We start from the raw sequence: 23,059 nt of genomic DNA, 5'->3' as shown, positions 1-23,059 counted from the left end.
CATATACTTCATCATTACTTAACCCTAATGATATACAACCACACAGGCATGTCACACATACTTCACCTTTACTTAGCCCTAATGATATACAACACACAGCCTTGGCACACATACTTCATCATTACTTAGCTCTAAGGTGATTATACAACCACACAATTTTGGCACATACACTTTGTCATTACTTAGTCATAATGGTATATTACCCCATAGGGCCTTGGCACACATGCTTCATCATTACTTCACCCTAATGCTATGCAACCACACACCTTTGCATACATGCTTCATCATTACTTAGCCCTAATGCTAGACAACATCACAACCGTGGCACACATACTTCATCATTACTTAGCCCTAATGATATATAATCACACAGTCTTTTCACACATTCTTCATAATTACTTAGCCCTAATGCTATACAACCACTTAGAGCCTTGGCACACATACTTCATCTCTACTTAGCCCTAACGATATACAGCCACATAGAGCCTTGGCACACATACTTCACCATTACTGAGGCTAATGATATACAACCACACATTTGTGGCACACATACTTCATCATTAATTAGCCCTAATGATATACAAGCACATAGCCTTGGCATACATACTTCATTCTAACTAGGCTCTAATGATATATAACCACATAGGGCCTTGACAGACATGCTTCATAATTAAATAGGCCTAATGATATGCAACCAAACGGCCTTGTCAAACATATTTCATTATTACTTAGCCTAAGGATATACAATCACATAGAGCCTTGGCGCAATAACTTCATCTTTACTTATCCCTTATGACATACTAGCAAATAGAGCCTTGGCACACATACATCATTGTTACTAAGTCCTAATGATATACAATCACATGGTGCCTTGGCAAATATACGTCGGCATTATTTAGCCCTAATGATATTCAACCACATAGAGCCATGGCACACATACTTCATCATTACTTAGCCTTATGATATACAACCACATATAGTCTTGGCACACATACTTTTCTATTAGTTAGCCTAATGATATACAACCACATAGACTTTGGCACACATACTTCTTCATTACTTAGCTGTAATGATGTACACCCCCATATAGTCTTGACAGACATACTTCATCATTACTTATCCCTAATGATATACAGCCACATAGAGCCTTGGCACACATAGTTCACAGTTATTTAGCTGTAATGATATACAACCACACAGGCTTGGCACATATACTTCATCATTATTTAGCCCTAATGATACACAGCCACATAGAGCCTTGACACATGTACTTGTCATTACTTAACCCTAACGATATACAACCACATAGAGTCCTGGCACAGATGCTTCATTATGACTTAACCCTAATGATATACAACCACATAGGGTCTTGGCCCACATACTTCATCTTTACTTAGCCTTAATGATATACAGCCACATAGAGCCTTGGTACACATATGTCACTATTATTTAGACCAAATGATATATAAAACCACATAGCCTTGGCATACATACTTTATCCTTACTTAGCCCTAATGATATATAACCACATAGGGCCTTGGCAGATATGCTTCATCATTACTTAGCCTTAATGATATAGAACAACATAGAGTCTTGACACACATACTTCATCATTACTAAGCCCTAATGATATAGAAAAAGACAGCCATGGCACACACACTTCATCATTACTTAGCCCAATTGATATACAATAACATAGAGCCTGGGCACATATACTTGTCATTAGTTAGCACTAATGATATACAACCACATAGAGCCCTGGCAAACATACTTCATCCTTATTTACCCTAATGATATACAACCATGTTGGACTTTGGCCCATATACTTCATCATTACTTAGCCCTAATGATATACAGCCATATAAAGCCTTGGAAAACTTACTTTATCTTTACTTATCCCATATGATATACTAGCAAATAGAACCTTGGCACACATACATCATTGTTACTAAGTCCTAATGATATACAACCTCAAAGAGCATTGGCACAGATACTTCATCGAGACTTAGCCTTAATAATATAGCACCAGATAGGAAAGACACACATACTTCATCATTACTTAGCCCTAATGATATAAAACCACAAAGGGCCTTGGCACACATACTTCATCATTCTTTAGCGCTAATGATATACAACTACATATAGTCATGACATAAGTAGTTCATCATTTCTTAGCCCTAATGATATACAACCACACAGCCTTGGATCAGATAGTTCATCATAACTTAGCAGTAATGATATACAACCATAAATAGACTTGACACACATACTACATCATTACTTAACCATGATTATGTACAATCACACAGTCGTGGCACACATACTTCATCATTCCATAGCACTAATGATATACAACCACACAGCCTTGACACATACTACATCATTACTTAACCCTAATTATATACAACCAAACAGTCTTGGCACATATACTTCATCATTACTTAACTCTAATGAAATACAATCACACAGCCTTGGCACACATACATTATCATTCCTTAGCCCTATTAATGTACAACTACATAGAGCCTTGGTACACATATTTACTCATTAGTTAGTACTAATAATATACAGCCACATAGAGCCCTGGTACACATAGTTCATTATTACTTTGCCATAATGATATACAACCACACAACCTTGGCACATATACTTCATCATTACTTAGGCCTAATGATATACAAACACTTAGGGTCTTGGCACACAAGCTTCCTCATTACATAGCCCTAATGATATACAACCACATAGCCTTGGCACACATACTTCATCATTCCTTAGGCCTAATGATATACAACCACTTAGGGTCTTGGCACACATGTTTCCTCATTACATAGCACTAATGATATACAACCACATAGAGCCTCGGTATACATACTTCATCATTACTTAGGCCTAATGATATACAACCACATAGAACCATGGCACACACTTCATCATTATTTAACCTTTATGATATATAACCACACAGATTTGGCACACATACTTCATCATTACACAGCCCTAATAATATACAACCACAAAGAGCCTTGGCACACTACGTCATCATTACTTAGCCCTAATGATACACAACCACATATTGTCTTGACACATATGCTTCATCAATACTTAACCCTAATGATATAGAACCACATAGAGCCTTGGTACACATACTTCTCATTACTTAGCGCTAATGCTATACAACCACATATAGTCTTGACAATCAAACTTCATCATTATTTAGCCCTAATAATATACAACCACACAGGCATTGCACAGATACTTCATCATTACTTAGCCATAATGATATACAACCACAATGAGCCTTGGCACATATACTTCATTACTTAGCCCTAATGATATACAACCAAACAGCCTTGGCACACATACTTCATCATTACTTAGCCATGATGATATCCAACCACATAGAACCTTAGCACACATACTTCATCATTACGCAGCCCTAATGATATACAACCACACATCCTTGGCAGACATACTTCATTACTAAGCCCTAATGATATATAATCACATAGAGCCTTGGCACACATATTTCTCATTATTTAGCCCTAATGGTATACAACCACATGGAGTCTTGGCAAACATACTTCATCCTTACTTATCCCTTATGATATACAACCATATTGGGCCTTTGCACACATACTTCATAATTACTTAGCCCTAATGGTATACAGCCACATAGAGCCTTGAAAGACATACTTCATCATTACTTAGCCCTAATGATATAAAACCACACAGCCCTGGTATACATACTTCATCATTACTTAGCCCTAATGATATACAATCACATACAGCCTTGGCACACATACTTCACCTTTACTTAGCCCCAATGATATACAACCACACAGGCTTGGCACACATACTTCATCATTAATTAGCTCTAATGATATGCAACCACATACAGCCTTGGCACACATGCTTCATCACTACATAGCCCTAATGATATACAACCACATACAGTTTTGACACACATACATCATCATTACTAAGCCCTAATGATATACAACCAGATAGAGCCTTGGCACACATACTTTATCATTATTTAGCCGTAATGATATACAACCACATATCGTCTTGACATACACTTCATCATTACGTAGCCCTAATGATACACAACCATGTTGGGGCTTTGCACACATACTTCATCATTACTTAAACCCTAATGATATAGAACCACACAGCCGTGGCACACATACTTCATCATTACTTAGCCCTAATAATATACAACCACATAGCGCTCTGGCATGCATACACCATTATGACTTATCCCTAATTATATGCAAGCACATAGGACCGTGGCACACATACGTCATATTTACTAATGCCTAATGATATACTAGCAAATAGAGCCTTGGCACACATACATCATTGCTACTGAGTCTTAATGATATCCATCCACATGGAGCCTAGGCACACATACTTCATCATTATTTAGCCTTAATGATTTAGAACCACAAAGAGCTTTGGCTCACATACTTCATCATTACTAAGCTCTAATGATATGCAACCACATATAGTCTTGAAACACATACCTCATTATTACTTAGCCCTAATGACATACAACTCCATAGAGTCATGGCACACATACTTCATCATGACTTAGCCCTAATGATATACAACCACACAGACTTGGCATACATACTTCATCATTACTTAGCCAGAATGATATAGAACCACATAAAGCTTGACACACATACTTCATCAGTACTTAACTCAAATAATATAGATACTCATATAGTCTTGAAGTACATACTTCATAATTACTTAGCCAGAATGATATACAACCACATAGAGCACTGGCACACATATTTCATTGTGACATAGCCTTAATAATATACCATCACATAGCCAAGGCACACATACTTCATCATTATCAAGCCCTAACGATATAAAACCACATAGAGCCTTGGCAAACATACTTCATCATTCCTTAGCACTAATGATATACAACCACATATAGTCTTGACACAAGTACTTCATCATTACTTAGCCCTAATGATATACAACCACACAAACTTGGCACACATACTTCATCATAACTTAGCCCTAATGATCTCCAACCATATATAGTCTTGATACACATACTTCATCATTACTTAACCCTAATTATATACAATCACATAGTCTTGGCACACACACACACACTTCATCATTACTTAGCCCTAATGATATACAACCACATGTAGTCTTGACAAACATACTTCATCATTTCATAGTCCTAATGATATACAATCAAACAGTCTTGGCACATATACTTCATCATTACTTACCACTAATGATATACAATCACACAGCCTAGGCACACATACTTCATCATTCTTTAGCCCTAATAATATACAACCACAAAGAGCCTTGGCACACATACTTCATCAATACTTAGCACTAGTGATATGCAACCACATAGAGCCTTGGTACACATATTTCATTATTAGTTTGTACTAATTATATACAGCTACATAGAGCCTTGGCACACTTACTTCATCTTTATGTATCCTTTATGATATACTAGCAAATAGAGCCTTGGCACACATATATCATTGTTACTAAGTCCTAATGATATACAACAACAAAGACCACTGACACACATACTTCATCGTGACTTAGCTTTAATAATATATGACCACATAGGTAATACACACATACTTCATCATTTCTTAGTTGTAATGATATACAACCACACAGCCTTGGCACACATACTTCATAATAACTTAGCCCTAATGATATACAACCATAAATAGACTTGACACACATACTACATCATTACTTAACCATGATTATGTACAATCACACAGTCGTGGCACACATACTTCATCATTCCATAGCACTAATGATATACAACCACACAGCCTTGGCACACATACTTCATCATTACTTAGCGCTAATGACATACAACCACATATAGTCTTGAAATGCATATTTCATCATTACTTAGCCCTAATGATATACAACCACACCATCTTGGCAAACATACTTTATGTTTATTTAGCCCTAATGATATACAACCACATATAGTCTTTGCACACATACTTCATCATTACTTAGTCCTAATGATAGACAATCAGTCTTGGCACATATGCTTCATCATTACTTACCACTAATGATATACAATCACACAGCCTTGGCACATATACTTCATCATTCCTTAGCCCTAATAATATACAACCACTTAGAGCCTTGGCACACATACTTCATCAATACTCAGTACTAATGATATATAACCACATAGAGGCTCGGTACACATATTTCATTATTAGCTAGAAGTAAGTATATACAGCCACATAGAGCCTTGACACACACACACACACACACACTTCATCATTACTTTACCCAAATGATATACAACCAAACAGCCTTGGCACACATACTTCATCATTTCTTAGGCCTAATGATATACAACCACTTAGGGTCTTGGCACACATGCTTCCTCATTCCATAGCCCTAATGATATATAACCACATAGCCTTGGCACACATACTTCGTCATTACTTAGGCCTAATGATGTACAACCACTTAGGGTTTGCACACATGCTTCCTCATTACATAGCCCTAATGATATATAACCACATAACATTGGCACACATACTTCATCATTACGTAGCCCTAATGATATACAACCACAGAGCCTTGGCATACATACTTCATTCTAACTTTGCTCTAATGATATATAACCACATAGAGCCTTGACAGACATGCTTCATAATTAAATAGGCCTAATGATATACAACCAAACAGCCTTGTCAAACATATTTCATTATTACTTAGCCTAAGGATATACAATCACATAGAGCCTTGGCGCAATAACTTCATCTTTACTTATCCCTTATGACATACTAGCAAATAGAGCCTTGGCACACATACATCATTGTTACTAAGTCCTAATGATATACAATCACATGGTGCCTTGGCAAATATACGTCGGCATTATTTAGCCCTAATGATATTCAACCACATAGAGCCATGGCACACATACTTCATCATTACTTAGCCTTATGATATACAACCACATATAGTCTTGGCACACATACTTTTCTATTAGTTAGCCTAATGATATACAACCACATAGACTTTGGCACACATACCTCTTCATTACTTAGCTCTAATGATGTACACCCCCATATAGTCTTGACAGACATACTTCATCATTACTTATCCCTAATGATATACAGCCACATAGAGCCTTGGCACACATAGTTCACAGTTATTTAGCTGTAATGATATACCACCACACAGGCTTGGCACATATACTTCATCATTATTTAGCCCTAATGATACACAGCCACATAGAGCCTTGACACATGTACTTGTCATTACTTAACCCTAACGATATACAACCACATAGAGCCCTGGCACAGATGCTTCATTATGACTTATCCCTAATGATATACAACCACATAGGGTCTTGGCCCACATACTTCATCTTTACTTAGCCTTAATGATATACAGCCACATAGAGCCTTGGTACACATATGTCACTATTATTTAGACCAAATGATATATAAAACCACATAGCCTTGGCATACATACTTTATCCTTACTTAGCCCTAATGATATATAACCACATAGGGCCTTGGCAGATATGCTTCATCATTACTTAGCCTTAATGATATAGAACAACATAGAGTCTTGACACACATACTTCATCATTACTAAGCCCTAATGATATAGAAAAAGACAGCCATGGCACACACACTTCATCATTACTTAGCCCAATTGATATACAATAACATAGAGCCTGGGCACATATACTTGTCATTAGTTAGCACTAATGATATACAACCACATAGAGCCCTGGCAAACATACTTCATCCTTATTTACCCTAATGATATACAACCATGTTGGACTTTGGCCCATATACTTCATCATCACTTAGCCCTAATGATATACAGCCATATAAAGCCTTGGAAAACTTACTTTATCTTTACTTATCCCATATGATATACTAGCAAATAGAACCTTGGCACACATACATCATTGTTACTAAGTCCTAATGATATGCAACCTCAAAGAGCATTGGCACAGATACTTCATCGAGACTTAGCCTTAATAATATAGCACCAGATAGGAAAGACACACATACTTCATCATTACTTAGCCCTAATGATATAAAACCACATAGGGCCTTGGCACACATAATTCATCATTCTTTAGCGCTAATGATATACAACTACATATAGTCATGACATAAGTAGTTCATCATTTCTTAGCCCTAATGATATACAACCACACAGCCTTGGATCACATAGTTCATCATAACTTAGCAGTAATGATATACAACCATAAATAGACTTGACACACATACTACATCATTACTTAACCATGATTATGTACAATCACACAGTCGTGGCACACATACTTCATCATTCCATAGCACTAATGATATACAACCACACAGCCTTGACACATACTACATCATTACTTAACCCTAATTATATACAACCAAACAGTCTTGGCACATATACTTCATCATTACTTAACTCTAATGAAATACAATCACACAGCCTTGGCACACATACATTATCATTCCTTAGCCCTATTAATGTACAACTACATAGAGCCTTGGTACACATATTTACTCATTAGTTAGTACTAATAATATACAGCCACATAGAGCCCTGGTACACATAGTTCATTATTACTTTGCCATAATGATATACAACCACACAACCTTGGCACATATACTTCATCATTACTTAGGCCTAATGATATACAAACACTTAGGGTCTTGGCACACAAGCTTCCTCATTACATAGCCCTAATGATATACAACCACATAGCCTTGGCACACATACTTCATCATTCCTTAGGCCTAATGATATACAACCACTTAGGGTCTTGGCACACATGTTTCCTCATTACATAGCACTAATGATATACAACCACATAGAGCCTCGGTATACATACTTCATCATTACTTAGGCCTAATGATATACAACCACATAGAACCATGGCACACACTTCATCATTATTTAACCTTTATGATATATAACCACACAGATTTGGCACACATACTTCATCATTACACAGCCCTAATAATATACAACCACAAAGAGCCTTGGCACACTACGTCATCATTACTTAGCCCTAATGATACACAACCACATATTGTCTTGACACATATGCTTCATCAATACTTAACCCTAATGATATAGAACCACATAGAGCCTTGGTACACATACTTCTCATTACTTAGCGCTAATGCTATACAACCACATATAGTCTTGACAATCAAACTTCATCATTATTTAGCCCTAATAATATACAACCACACAGGCATTGCACAGATACTTCATCATTACTTAGCCATAATGATATACAACCACAATGAGCCTTGGCACATATACTTCATTACTTAGCCCTAATGATATACAACCAAACAGCCTTGGCACACATACTTCATCATTACTTAGCCATGATGATATCCAACCACACAGAACCTTAGCACACATACTTCATCATTACGCAGCCCTAATGATATACAACCACACATCCTTGGCAGACATACTTCATTACTAAGCCCTAATGATATAGAATCACATAGAGCCTTGGCACACATATTTCTCATTATTTAGCCCTAATGGTATACAACCACATGGAGTCTTGGCAAACATACTTCATCCTTACTTATCCCTTATGATATACAACCATATTGGGCCTTTGCACATACTTCATAATTACTTAGCCCTAATGGTATACAGCCACATAGAGCCTTGAAAGACATACTTCATCATTACTTAGCCCTAATGATATAAAACCACACAGCCCTGGTATACATACTTCATCATTACTTAGCCCTAATGATATACAATCACATACAGCCTTGGCACACATACTTCACCTTTACTTAGCCCCAATGATATACAACCACACAGGCTTGGCACACATACTTCATCATTAATTAGCTCTAATGATATGCAACCACATACAGCCTTGGCACACATGCTTCATCACTACATAGCCCTAATGATATACAACCACATACAGTTTTGACACACATACGTCATTATTACTAAGCCCTAATGATATACAACCAGATAGAGCCTTGGCACACATACTTTATCATTATTTAGCCGTAATGATATACAACCACATATCGTCTTGACATATACTTCATCATTACTTAGCCTTAATGATACACAACCATGTTGGGGCTTTGCACACATACTTCATCATTACTTAAACCCTAATGATATAGAACCACACAGCCGTGGCACACATACTTCATCATTACTTAGCCCTAATAATATACAACCACATAGCGCTCTGGCATGCATACACCATTATGACTTATCCCTAATTATATGCAAGCACATAGGACCTTGGCACACATACGTCATATTTACTAATGCCTAATGATATACTAGCAAATAGAGCCTTGGCACACATACATCATTGCTACTGAGTCTTAATGATATACATCCACATGGAGCCTAGGCACACATACTTCATCATTATTTAGCCTTAATGATTTAGAACCACAAAGAGCTTTGGCTCACATACTTCATCATTACTAAGCTCTAATGATATGCAACCACATATAGTCTTGAAACACATACCTCATTATTACTTAGCCCTAATGACATACAAATCCGTAGAGTCATGGCACACATACTTCATCATGACTTAGCCCTAATGATATACAACCACACAGACTTGGCATACATACTTCATCATTACTTAGCCGCAATGATATACAACCACATAAAGCTTGACACACATACTTCATCAGTACTTAACTCAAATAATATAGATACTCATATAGTCTTGAAGTACATACTTCATAATTACTTAGCCAGAATGATATACAACCACATAGAGCACTGGCACACATATTTCATTGTGACATAGCCTTAATAATATACCATCACATAGCCAAGGCACACATACTTCATCATTATCAAGCCCTAACGATATAAAACCACATAGAGCCTTGGCAAACATACTTCATCATTCCTTAGCACTAATGATATACAACCACATATAGTCTTGACACAAGTACTTCATCATTACTTAGCCCTAATGATATACAACCACACAAACTTGGCACACATACTTCATCATAACTTAGCCCTAATGATCTCCAACCATATATAGTCTTGATACACATACTTCATCATTACTTAACCCTAATTATATACAATCACATAGTCTTGGCACACACACACACTTCATCATTACTTAGCCCTAATGATATACAACCACATGTAGTCTTGACAAACATACTTCATCATTTCATAGTCCTAATGATATACAATCAAACAGTCTTGGCACATATACTCCATCATTACTTACCACTAATGATATACAATCACACAGCCTAGGCACACATACTTCATCATTCTTTAGCCCTAATAATATACAACCACAAAGAGCCTTGGCACACATACTTCATCAATACTTAGCACTAATGATATGCAACCACATAGAGCCTTGGTACACATATTTCATTATTAGTATGTACTAATTATATACAGCTACATAGAGCCTTGGCACACTTACTTCATCTTTATGTATCCTTTATGATATACTAGCAAATAGAGCCTTGGCACACATATATCATTGTTACTAAGTCCTAATGATATACAACAACAAAGACCACTGACACACATACTTCATCGTGACTTAGCTTTAATAATATATGACCACATAGGAAATACACACATACTTCATCATTTCTTAGTTGTAATGATATACAACCACACAGCCTTGGCACACATACTTCATAATAACTTAGCCCTAATGATATACAACCATAAATAGACTTGACACACATACTACATCATTACTTAACCATGATTATGTACAATCACACAGTCGTGGCACACATACTTCATCATTCCATAGCACTAATGATATACAACCACACAGCCTTGGCACACATACTTCGTCATTACTTAGCGCTAATGACATACAACCACATATAGTCTTGAAATGCATATTTCATCATTACTTAGCCCTAATGATATACAACCACACCATCTTGGCAAACATACTTTATGATTATTTAGCCCTAATGATATACAACCACATATAGTCTTTGCACACATACTTCATCATTACTTAGTCCTAATGATAGACAATCAGTCTTGGCACATATGCTTCATCATTACTTACCACTAATGATATACAATCACACAGCCTTGGCACATATACTTCATCATTCCTTAGCCCTAATAATATACAACCACTTAGAGCCTTGGCACACATACTTCATCAATACTTAGTACTAATGATATATAACCACATAGAGGCTCGGTACACATATTTCATTATTAGCTAGAAGTAATTATATACAGCCACAAAGAGCCTTGACACACACACACACTTCATCATTACTTTACCCAAATGATATACAACCAAACAGCCTTGGCACACATACTTCATCATTTCTTAGGCCTAATGATATGCAACCACTTAGGGTCTTGGCACACATGCTTCCTCATTCCATAGCTCTAATGATATATAACCACATAGCCTTGGCACACATACTTCGTCATTACTTAGGCCTAATGATGTACAACCACTTAGGGTTTGCACACATGCTTCCTCATTACATAGCCCTAATGATATATAACCACATAACATTGGCACACATACTTCATCATTACGTAGCCCTAATGATATACAACCACAGAGCCTTGGCACACATTTCATTATTACTTAGCCCTAATGATAATACAACCACATATATTCTTGACACATATGCTTCATCAATACTTAGCCCTAATGATATAGAACCACATAGAGCCTTGACACAAATAATTCTCATTTCTTAGCCCTAATGATATACAACCACAGAGCCCTGGCACACAGACTTCATCATGACTTTTCTCTAATGATATACAACCAATAAGAGTCTTGGCAAACATTCTTCATCCTTACTTATCCCTTATGATATACAACCATATTGGGCCTTTGCACACATACTTCATCATTGCTAAGCCCTAATAGTATACAACCAAATAGAGCCTTGGCACACATACTTCACCATTACTTAGCCCTAATGATATACAACCACAAAGCCTTGTTATACATACTTCATCACTACTTAGCCCTTATGATATATAACCACATAGGGCCTTGGCACACTTGCTTCACAACTACATAGCCATAATGATATAAAACCACATAGGGCCTTAGCTCACATATATCAATATTCATTAACACTAATGATATATAACCACATATAGTCTTGACACACGTACTTCATCATTACTTAGCCATAATGATATACAACCATATATAGTCCTGACACACATACTTCATCATTACTTAACCCTAATTATATACAACCACACAGTCTTGGCACACATACTTCATCATTCCATAGCTCTAATGATATACTACCACACAGCCTTGGCACACATACATCATCATTCCTTAACCCTAATAATATACAACCACATAGAGACTTGGCACACATAATTCATCAATACTTAGTACTAATGATATACAACCACATAGAGCCTTGATACACGTATTTCATCATTAGTTAGTACTATTAATACACAACCACATAGAACCTTGGCACACATAGTTCATCTTTACTTTGCCCTGTTTATATACAACTACACAGCCTTGGCACACATACTTCATCATTACTTAGCCCTTAACGATATACTACCACATAGAGCCTTGACACACATACTTCATCATTACTTAGCAGTAATGATATATAACCACGTGGAGCCTTGGCACATATACTCCATTACTTAGCCCTAATGTTATACAAACAAACAGTCATGGCTCACATACTTCATCATTACATAGTCCTAATTATATACAATCACAAAGAGCCTTTGCACACTACTTCATCATTACTTAGCCCTAATAATATACAACCACATATCGTCTTGACACATATGCTTCATCAATACTTAGCCCATATGATATAGAACCACATAGAGCCTTGGTACACATGTTTCTCATTACTTAGCACTAATGCTATACGATCACAAATAGTCTTGACAATCAAACTTCATCATTATTTAGCGCTAATGATATACAACCACATAGCCTTGGCACACATACTTCATCATTACTTAGCCCTAATGATATACAACCACATAGAGCCTTGTTACACATACTTCATCATTACTTAGCGCTAATGATATACATCCACATATAGTCTTGACACACAAACTTCATCATTATTTAGCCCTAATGATAGACCACCACACAGCCTTGGCAAACATACTTCATCATTACTTAGCCCTTAATGATATACAACCACATAGAGCCTTGACACACATACTTCATCATTACTAAGCCCTAATGATATACAACCACATAGAATGATGGCACATACTTCATCATTATTTAGCCTTGATGATATACAACCTCATAGCCTTGGCACACATACTTCATCATTACTTAGCCCTTAACAATATACTACTACATAGAGCACTGACACACATACTTCATCATTAATTAGCAGTAATGATACACAACCACGTGGAGCCTTGGCACATATACTTCATTACTTAGCCCTAATGATATACTAACAGCCATGGCTCACATACTTCATCATTACATAGTCCTAATTATATACAACCACAAAGAGCCTTGGCACACTACTTCATCATATCTTAGCCCTAATGATATACAACCACATATCGTCTTGACACATATGCTTCATCAATACTTAGCCCTTATTATATAGAACCACATAGAGCCTTGGTACACATATTTCTCATTACTTAGCACTAATGCTACACAACCACAAATAGTCTTGACAATCAAACTTCATCATTATTTAGCGCTAATGATATATAACCACACAAGTGTGGCACACATACTTCATCATTAATTAGCCATTAATGATATACAACCACATAGAGCCTTGACACACATACTTCATCATTACTTAGCCATAATGATATGCAACCACATGGACCTTGGCACATATCCTTCAATACTTAGCCCTAATGATATACAACCACACAGCCTTGGCAGACATACTTCATCATTACTTAGCCCTAATTATATAGAACCACATAGAGCCTTGGCAAACTTAATTCTCATTACTTAGCCATAATGATATACACCCACATAAAGCCCTGTCACACAGAATTCATCATGACTTAGCCATAATGATATACAACCATGTAGAGCCTTGGCAAACATACTTCATCCTTACTTTTGCCTTATGATATACAAACATATTGGGTCTTTGCATACATACTTCATCATTATTTAGCCCAGATGGTATACAACCATATAGCCTTGGTATACATACTTCATCATTAATTAGCCCTAATGATGTGCAACCACATAGAGCCTTGGAACACATGCTTCATCTTTACATATCCCTAATGATATACAACCACATACAGTCTTGGCACACATACGTAATCATTACGAAGCCCTAATGATATACAACCATGTAAAGCCTTGGGAAGCATACGTTATCCTTACATAACCCTAATGGTACACAACCATGTTGGGTCTCTGCACACATACTTCATCATTACATAGCCCAAATGATATAGAACCACACAGTTGTGGCACACATACTTCATCATTACTTAGCCCTAATGATATAAAATCTCATAGAGCCTAGGCACATATACTTGTCATTACTTAACCCTAATAATATACAACCACACAGAGCCCTGGCACACATACTTCATCATGACTTATCCCTAATGATATACAAGCACATAGAACCTTGGCACACATACTTCATCCTTACTTACCCTAATGATATACAGCAATGTTTAGCCTTGGCCCACATAATTAATCATTACTTAGTCCTAATGATATACAGCCACATAGAGCCTTGGCACACTTACTTCATATTAACTTATCATTAAAGTTATACTAGCAAGTAGAGCCTTGGCACACATACATCATTGTTACTAATTCCTAATGATATACAACCACATGGAGCCTTGGCACACATACTTCATCATTATTTAGCCTTAATGATTTTGAAACACATAGAGTCTTGGCACACATACTTTATTATTACTAAGCTTTAATGATATACAACCACATATAGTCTTGACAAACAATATTCATCATTACTTAGCCCTAATGATAGACAACCACACAGCCTTGGCACACATACTTCATCATTACTTAGCCCTGATGATAATTAACCATACAGTCTTGGTGCACATACTTCATCATTACTAAGCCCTAATGACATACAACTCCATAGAGTTGTGGCACACATACTTCATCATGACTTAGCCCTAATGATATACAACCACACAGCCTTGCCACACATAGTTCATCATTACTTAGCCCTACTGATATACAACAACACAGATTTGGCATATATACGTCATCATTACTTAGCCATAATGATATACAACCACATAGGGCCTTGGCACACGTACTTCATCATTACTTAAGTCAAATAATATAGATCCTCATATAGTCATGAAATACATACTTCATAATTACTTAGCCCTAATGATATACAACCACATAGAGCATTGGCACTTATACTTCATCGTGAAGTAGCCCTAATGATATACAACCAGAAATAGTCTTGACACACATACTACATTATTACTTAACCCTAATTATATACAATCACACAGTCCTGGCACACATACTTCATCATTCCATAGCACTAATGATATGCAACCACACAGCCTTGGCACACATACTTCATTCCTTAGCCCTAATAATATATGACCACATAGAGCCTTGGCACACATACTTCATCAATACATAGTACTAATGGTATATAACCACATATAGGCTTGGTACACATATTTCATCATTAGTTAGAAGTAATTATATACAGCCACATAGAGCCTTGGCACACACACCATCATTACTTTACCCTAATGATATATAACCACACAGCCTTGGCACACATACTTCATCATTACTTATCCCTTAACAATATACTACCACATAGAGCCTTGATACACATCATTACTTAGCAGCAATGATATACAACCACGTGGAGCCTTTGGCACATATACTCTATTACTTAGCCTTAATGATATACAAACAAACAGCCTTGGCACACATACTTCATCATTACAGAGCCCTAATTATATACAACCACAAAGAGCCTTAGCACACTACTTCATCATTACTTAGCCCTAATGATATACAACCACATATCACATTGTCACATATACTTCATCAATACTTAGCCCTAATGATAAAGAGCCACATAGAGCCTTGGTACACATACTTCTCATTACTTAGCATTACTGCTATACAACCACATATATTCTTGACAATCAAACTTCATCATTATTTAGCCCTAATGATATACTACCACACAGGTGTGGCACTCATTCTTCATCATTACTTAGCCCTTAATGATATACAACTGCATAGAGCCTTGACACACATATTTCATCATTACTTAGCTGTAATGATATACAACCACATGGAACCTTGGCACATATACTTCATTACTTAGCACTAATGATATACAACCACACAGCCTTGGTATACATACTTCATCACTACTTAGCCCTAATGATATATAACCACATAGGGCCTTGGCACACATACTTTATTATTCCTTAACGCTAATGATATATAACCACAAATAGTCTTGACACACATACTTCACCATTACTTAGCCATAATGATATACAACCACACAGCCTTGGCATACATACTTCATCATAACTTAGCCATAATGATATACAACCATATATAATCTTGACACAAATATTTCATCATTACTTAACTCTAATTATATACAATCACACAGTCTTGGCACACATACTTCATCATTCCATAGCCCTAATGATATACAACCAAACAGCCTTGGCACACATACTTCATCATTACAGAGCCCTAATTATATACAACCACAAAGAGCCTTAGCACACTACTTCATCATTACTTAGCCTTAATGATATACAACCACATATCACATTATCACATATGCTTCATCAATACTTAGCCCTAATGATAAAGAGCCACATAGAGCCTTGGTACACATACTTCTCATTACTTAGCACTACTGCTATACAACCACATATATTCTTGACAATCAAACTTCATCATTATTTAGCCCTAATGATATACAACCACACAGGTGTGGCACTCATTCTTCATCATTACTTAGCCCTTAATGATATACAACCGCATAGAGCCTTGACACACATATTTCATCATTACTTAGCCGTAATGATATACAACCACATGGAACATTGGCACATATACTTCATTACTTAGCTCTAATGATATACAACCACACAGCCTTGGTATACATACTTCATCACTACTTAGCCCTAATGATATATAACCACATAGGGCCTTGGCACACATACTTTATTATTCCTTAACGCTAATGATATATAACCACATATAGTCTTGACACACATACTTCACCATTACTTAGCCATAATGATATACAACCACACAGCCTTGGCATACATACTTCATCATAACTTAGCCATAATGATATACAACCATATATAATCTTGACACAAATATTTCATCATTACTTAACTCTAATTATATACAATCACACAGTCTTGGCACACATACCTCATCATTCCATAGCCCTAATGATATACAGCCACTCAGCCTTGGCACACATACTTTGTCATTACTTAGTGCTAATGACATACAACCACATGTAGTCTTGACACACATACTTCATCATTACTTAGCCCTAATGATATACAACTAAACAGTCTTGGCACATATACTTCATCATTACTTACCCCTAATGATATACAATCATACAGCTTTGACACACATACATCATCATTCCTTAGCCCTAATAATATACAACCACATAGAGCCTTGGCACACATACTTCATCAATACTTAGTACTAATGATATACAGCCACATAGAGCCTTGGTACACATATTTCATCATTAGTTAGTATTAATAATATACAGCCACATAGAGCCTTGGCACACATAGTTCATCATTACTTAGGCCTAATGATATACAACCACTTAGGGTCTTAGCACACATGCTTCCTCATTACATAGCCCTAATGATATACAACCACATAGCCTTAGCACACATACTTCATCATTACTTAGGCCTAATGATATACAACCACTTAAGGTCTTGGCACACATGCTTTCTCATTACATAGCCCTAATGATATACAACCACATAACCTTGGCACATGTACTTCATCATTACTTGGCCCTAATGATATACAACCACATAGAGTCTTGGTACACATACTTTCTCATTACATAGCCCTAATGATATACAACCACATAGCCTTAGCACACATACTTCATCATTACTTAGGCCTAATGATATACAACCACTAAAGGTCTTGGCACACATGCTTTCTCATTACATAACCCTAATGATATACAACCACATAACCTTGGCACATGTACTTCATCATTACTTAACGCTAATGATATACAACCACATATAGTCTGTATTGTTTTTCATATCTCTGCTGAAGGTGTTTTTCCCCCTCCCCCTATTTCTCTGTGTCTTAAGTTGGTATAACTGGTTTTACATCATGTGTGTTATCTGACTATCTCAAGGAATACTTGCATAAAATTAGACCCTCTTAGTAACAGCCTGCATATCATTGCTGGAGCCATCCTGTGTCCTGACAGAGTGCTCTTCAAACTATCTGGAGATATACAGAGCTGAGTATATTTTTCTGGCACTTCAGATTTGTGTACTCGTAATTGTTGCTTGACTAATTTTATATCATTGCTGGCTGACTTCAGAGTTGTGCACTGTTATTTTTGCTTCACTGTATAGTTTTTCAGATCTCTGCTGAAGGTGTTTTTCCCCCCTCCCCCTAGTTCTCTGTGTCTTAAGTTGGTATAACTGGTTTTACATCCTGTGTGTTATCTGACTATTTTAAGGATCACTTGCATATAATTAAACCTTCTTAGTAACAGCCTGCATATCAGTGCTGGAGCCTTCCTGTGTCCTGACAGAGTGCTCTTCAAACTATCTGGAGATATACAGAGCTGAGTATATTTTTCTGGCACTTCAGAGTTGTGTACTGGTAATTGTTGTTTGACTAATTTTATATCATTGCTGGCTGACTTCTGAGTTGTGCACTGTTATTTTTGCTTCACTGCATAGTTTTTCAGATCTCTGCTGAAAGTGTTGGTTTTCCCATACCCACCCTAGTCCTGGCGTGTTTAAATTTGGAGGCTTTTGCAGTTGCCCGCACCCACTGTAGATTTGATCTGGGAGAATCCCCCCAGTCCCATCTCTTTACCTCATAATACCTAGTAGTTTCCTTCTGCACTTGTTTTTAGTTATTTTTAATTTAATTGCATTTTTTAAACTGTTTGGTCTAACATTGCTACATACTCAAGTGTGCTAGCTTGCACTGCATTTGAATTGGTTTTACTGCTGTTTTGGCTACTTTTCTTTATATAAATATATATATATATATATATATATATATATATATATATATATATATATATATATATATATATATATATATATATATATATATATATATATAATTACCTTTCCTGTAACTAGTGTAGTCCATATTCAGATTTGCTGTATCCAGGACTGTATGTAAGCTTCTGAGCCCCCCCCCAAGCTTTCTGTGTTGGAGGGAAGCCTTCTAGCTTATCAGTGGGAGTGGTAAGCGCTAGGTAACCTATCTACCATATAAGGAGTGGTTCTGGCCCAGAAATCGTAGTTATTTGCCATTTGGGCAGTTTTTCCATCTCTCTCAACTTTCTGATTTAAAAGCCCACATTTGCACTTGTCTCCCCCTTTCCTGTAACTAGTTTAGTCCAGATACAGATTCTTAGTTTTAGCACTTGAATTTGCTTATTCATGATCAGCACTTGTTCAGAACTTGTAAGCACTAAATAACCTACTAATTACTACAGCACTCAAGAGAGGAAAACAGTTTTGGTACTTACTTTCCTCACTTGCTTAGAGAAAAACATATCTTGTACTCACTTTCCTCAGTTATCTAGAAGAAAATAGTTTTTTATTCAGGCATGTCCAAGGGTCAACTCCCAGTGTTCTGTCCTGTCTATCTGATGAATCTGGGCATCTTGGCACAATGTAGAAATTGCCTCATGTACACGGACAACCCTCTCCTCCTACCACCCAACACTACAACCTGTGAGAGATGCACTTATCTAGCCAAACTGGAGTCAAAGCTCTCTCCAATCAAGACTAAACATGACAGTCAAGAGAAGAAGGTAAACACTTGCACCACACCACACTCATCACATAGTCTCACTAAATCTACACCACCAAAATCCACACATAGTAACACAAAAACATTTGCGGAGGCTCTCAGTAATAATCTGTCTAAGCAACAGAGACCTCCAAAGCAGAAACGCAAGCAACCTCCATCCCCCAATACAACCCAAATGACACATAGCCCGCAGACTCAGTGTGCCACTCAATCACAGTCAATAAGGCAAAACAACGTACCCAACACACTAGTCATAGGTAACTCTATAGTCAGGCACACTGATGTCCCACTCACCAGGCTAAACAAGGAGAAGGTTACTGTCAGCTGCCTGTCAGGTGCCAAGATCTGCCACATAACCCACGCACTCAGGTCTCTCCATAACAAGTACAAATATGACTCTGTCATTGTCCATGTTGGTGTGAACAACCTGAGATGTACCTTCCTGGACTACATGAAAAGAGACATGGAAGAGCTCTCCGATCTTGTAGCCCAGGCAGGTATCTCCCTAGCCCTGAGTAGCATTCTGCCATCACCCAGAATGATGCCGCAGTACAAGGACAAAATGATTGACCAGCAATTAGCTAAGCTTCTGGTGCCATTCTAAAGGGATCCAGTATCTGTCTGTCTGGGATAACATAGTTGACAGACCATGACACTTTGCCAGAGATGGCCTGCACCTGTCATCCCTGGGATTCTGGATACTGGCTAAGATTCTTGCCGCCCCTGTAGTGCCTTTTTTAGGCAAGGTTCTAATTAAAAATTCACCACCATAACAGGAACAGGCAAGAAAAAACTGAGGGTGATTCTACTCAATGCTAGAAGTCTAAATCTCAAAATGCACTCACTCGATGCAGTCCTTAAAATGGAGAACATTGATATCTGTGCAGTGACTGATTCAAGACACCAGAGAGCACCCCTGCACATCTCAAAAAACTCCAGCTTACTCTGTTGCATATCACCTACCCAGAGGTGATCTCTGCCTAACATACAAAGCTATGTCAAACCCAAAACTGTTGGACATGCTCCCCTTAAAGAAACCCCAATCCCTGTGAGCTACACGCTCTAGGGCCTAAACCTTGTCACCACAATAAACAGAACATGCTGGAGGGATAGATTCCTGTCCCAGAGACTTCCCATACTCTGGAGCAAACTACCTATCTATATCAAACAAAGCTCCTCATTAGCACTTCTCAAGAAAAATCTTGATGACTGGATGGGAAAATAGGAAATTCACCCCGGGGATCACATCTGTGGCTCTGCTTGACTGTGGCACAGGAAAATAATTTTCTTGAGTGGCAAAAGCCAGGGTACCTTTTTGGCTGGGCTTGTATAGGCCCCAGGGCCAATAGCCTAGTACCTACCTATGAACCTATGAACTTAGCCCTAATGATATATAACCACATAGAGCCTTGGCATACATACTTCTTCATTGCTTAGCCTTAATGATATACAACCGCATAGTGCCTTGGCACACATACTTCATCATTACTTAGCCCTAATGTTATACAATAGCATAATCCCTTGGCACACATACTTCATCATTACTTAGCCCTAATAATATACAACCACAGAGAGCATGGGCACACATACTTTATCATTACTTAGCCCTAATGATATACAACCACATAGAGTACTGGAAAACATACTTCACCATTACACGTCCTAATGATATACAACACAGCATTGGCATTCATACTTCATCACTACTTAGCGCTAATGATAAAAACTGCATAGGCATTGGCACACATGTTTCATCATTACTTTGCCCTAATGATATACAAGCACAAAGACCTGGCATACAGACTTCATCATTACTTAGCCCTAATGATTTACAACCACATAAGGCCTTGGCAGACATACTTCATTATTACTTAAATCAAATACCAATAATCCTCATATAGTCTTGAAGTACATACTTCATCATTACTTAGTCCTAATCAAATACAA

This window comes from Protopterus annectens, chromosome 1.part0 (genome assembly GCF_019279795.1).
Source record: "Protopterus annectens isolate FY-2018-M chromosome 1.part0, PAN1.0, whole genome shotgun sequence".
Taxonomy (NCBI): domain Eukaryota; kingdom Metazoa; phylum Chordata; order Ceratodontiformes; family Protopteridae; genus Protopterus; species Protopterus annectens.
Note: the sequence above shows the minus strand (reverse complement) of the source record.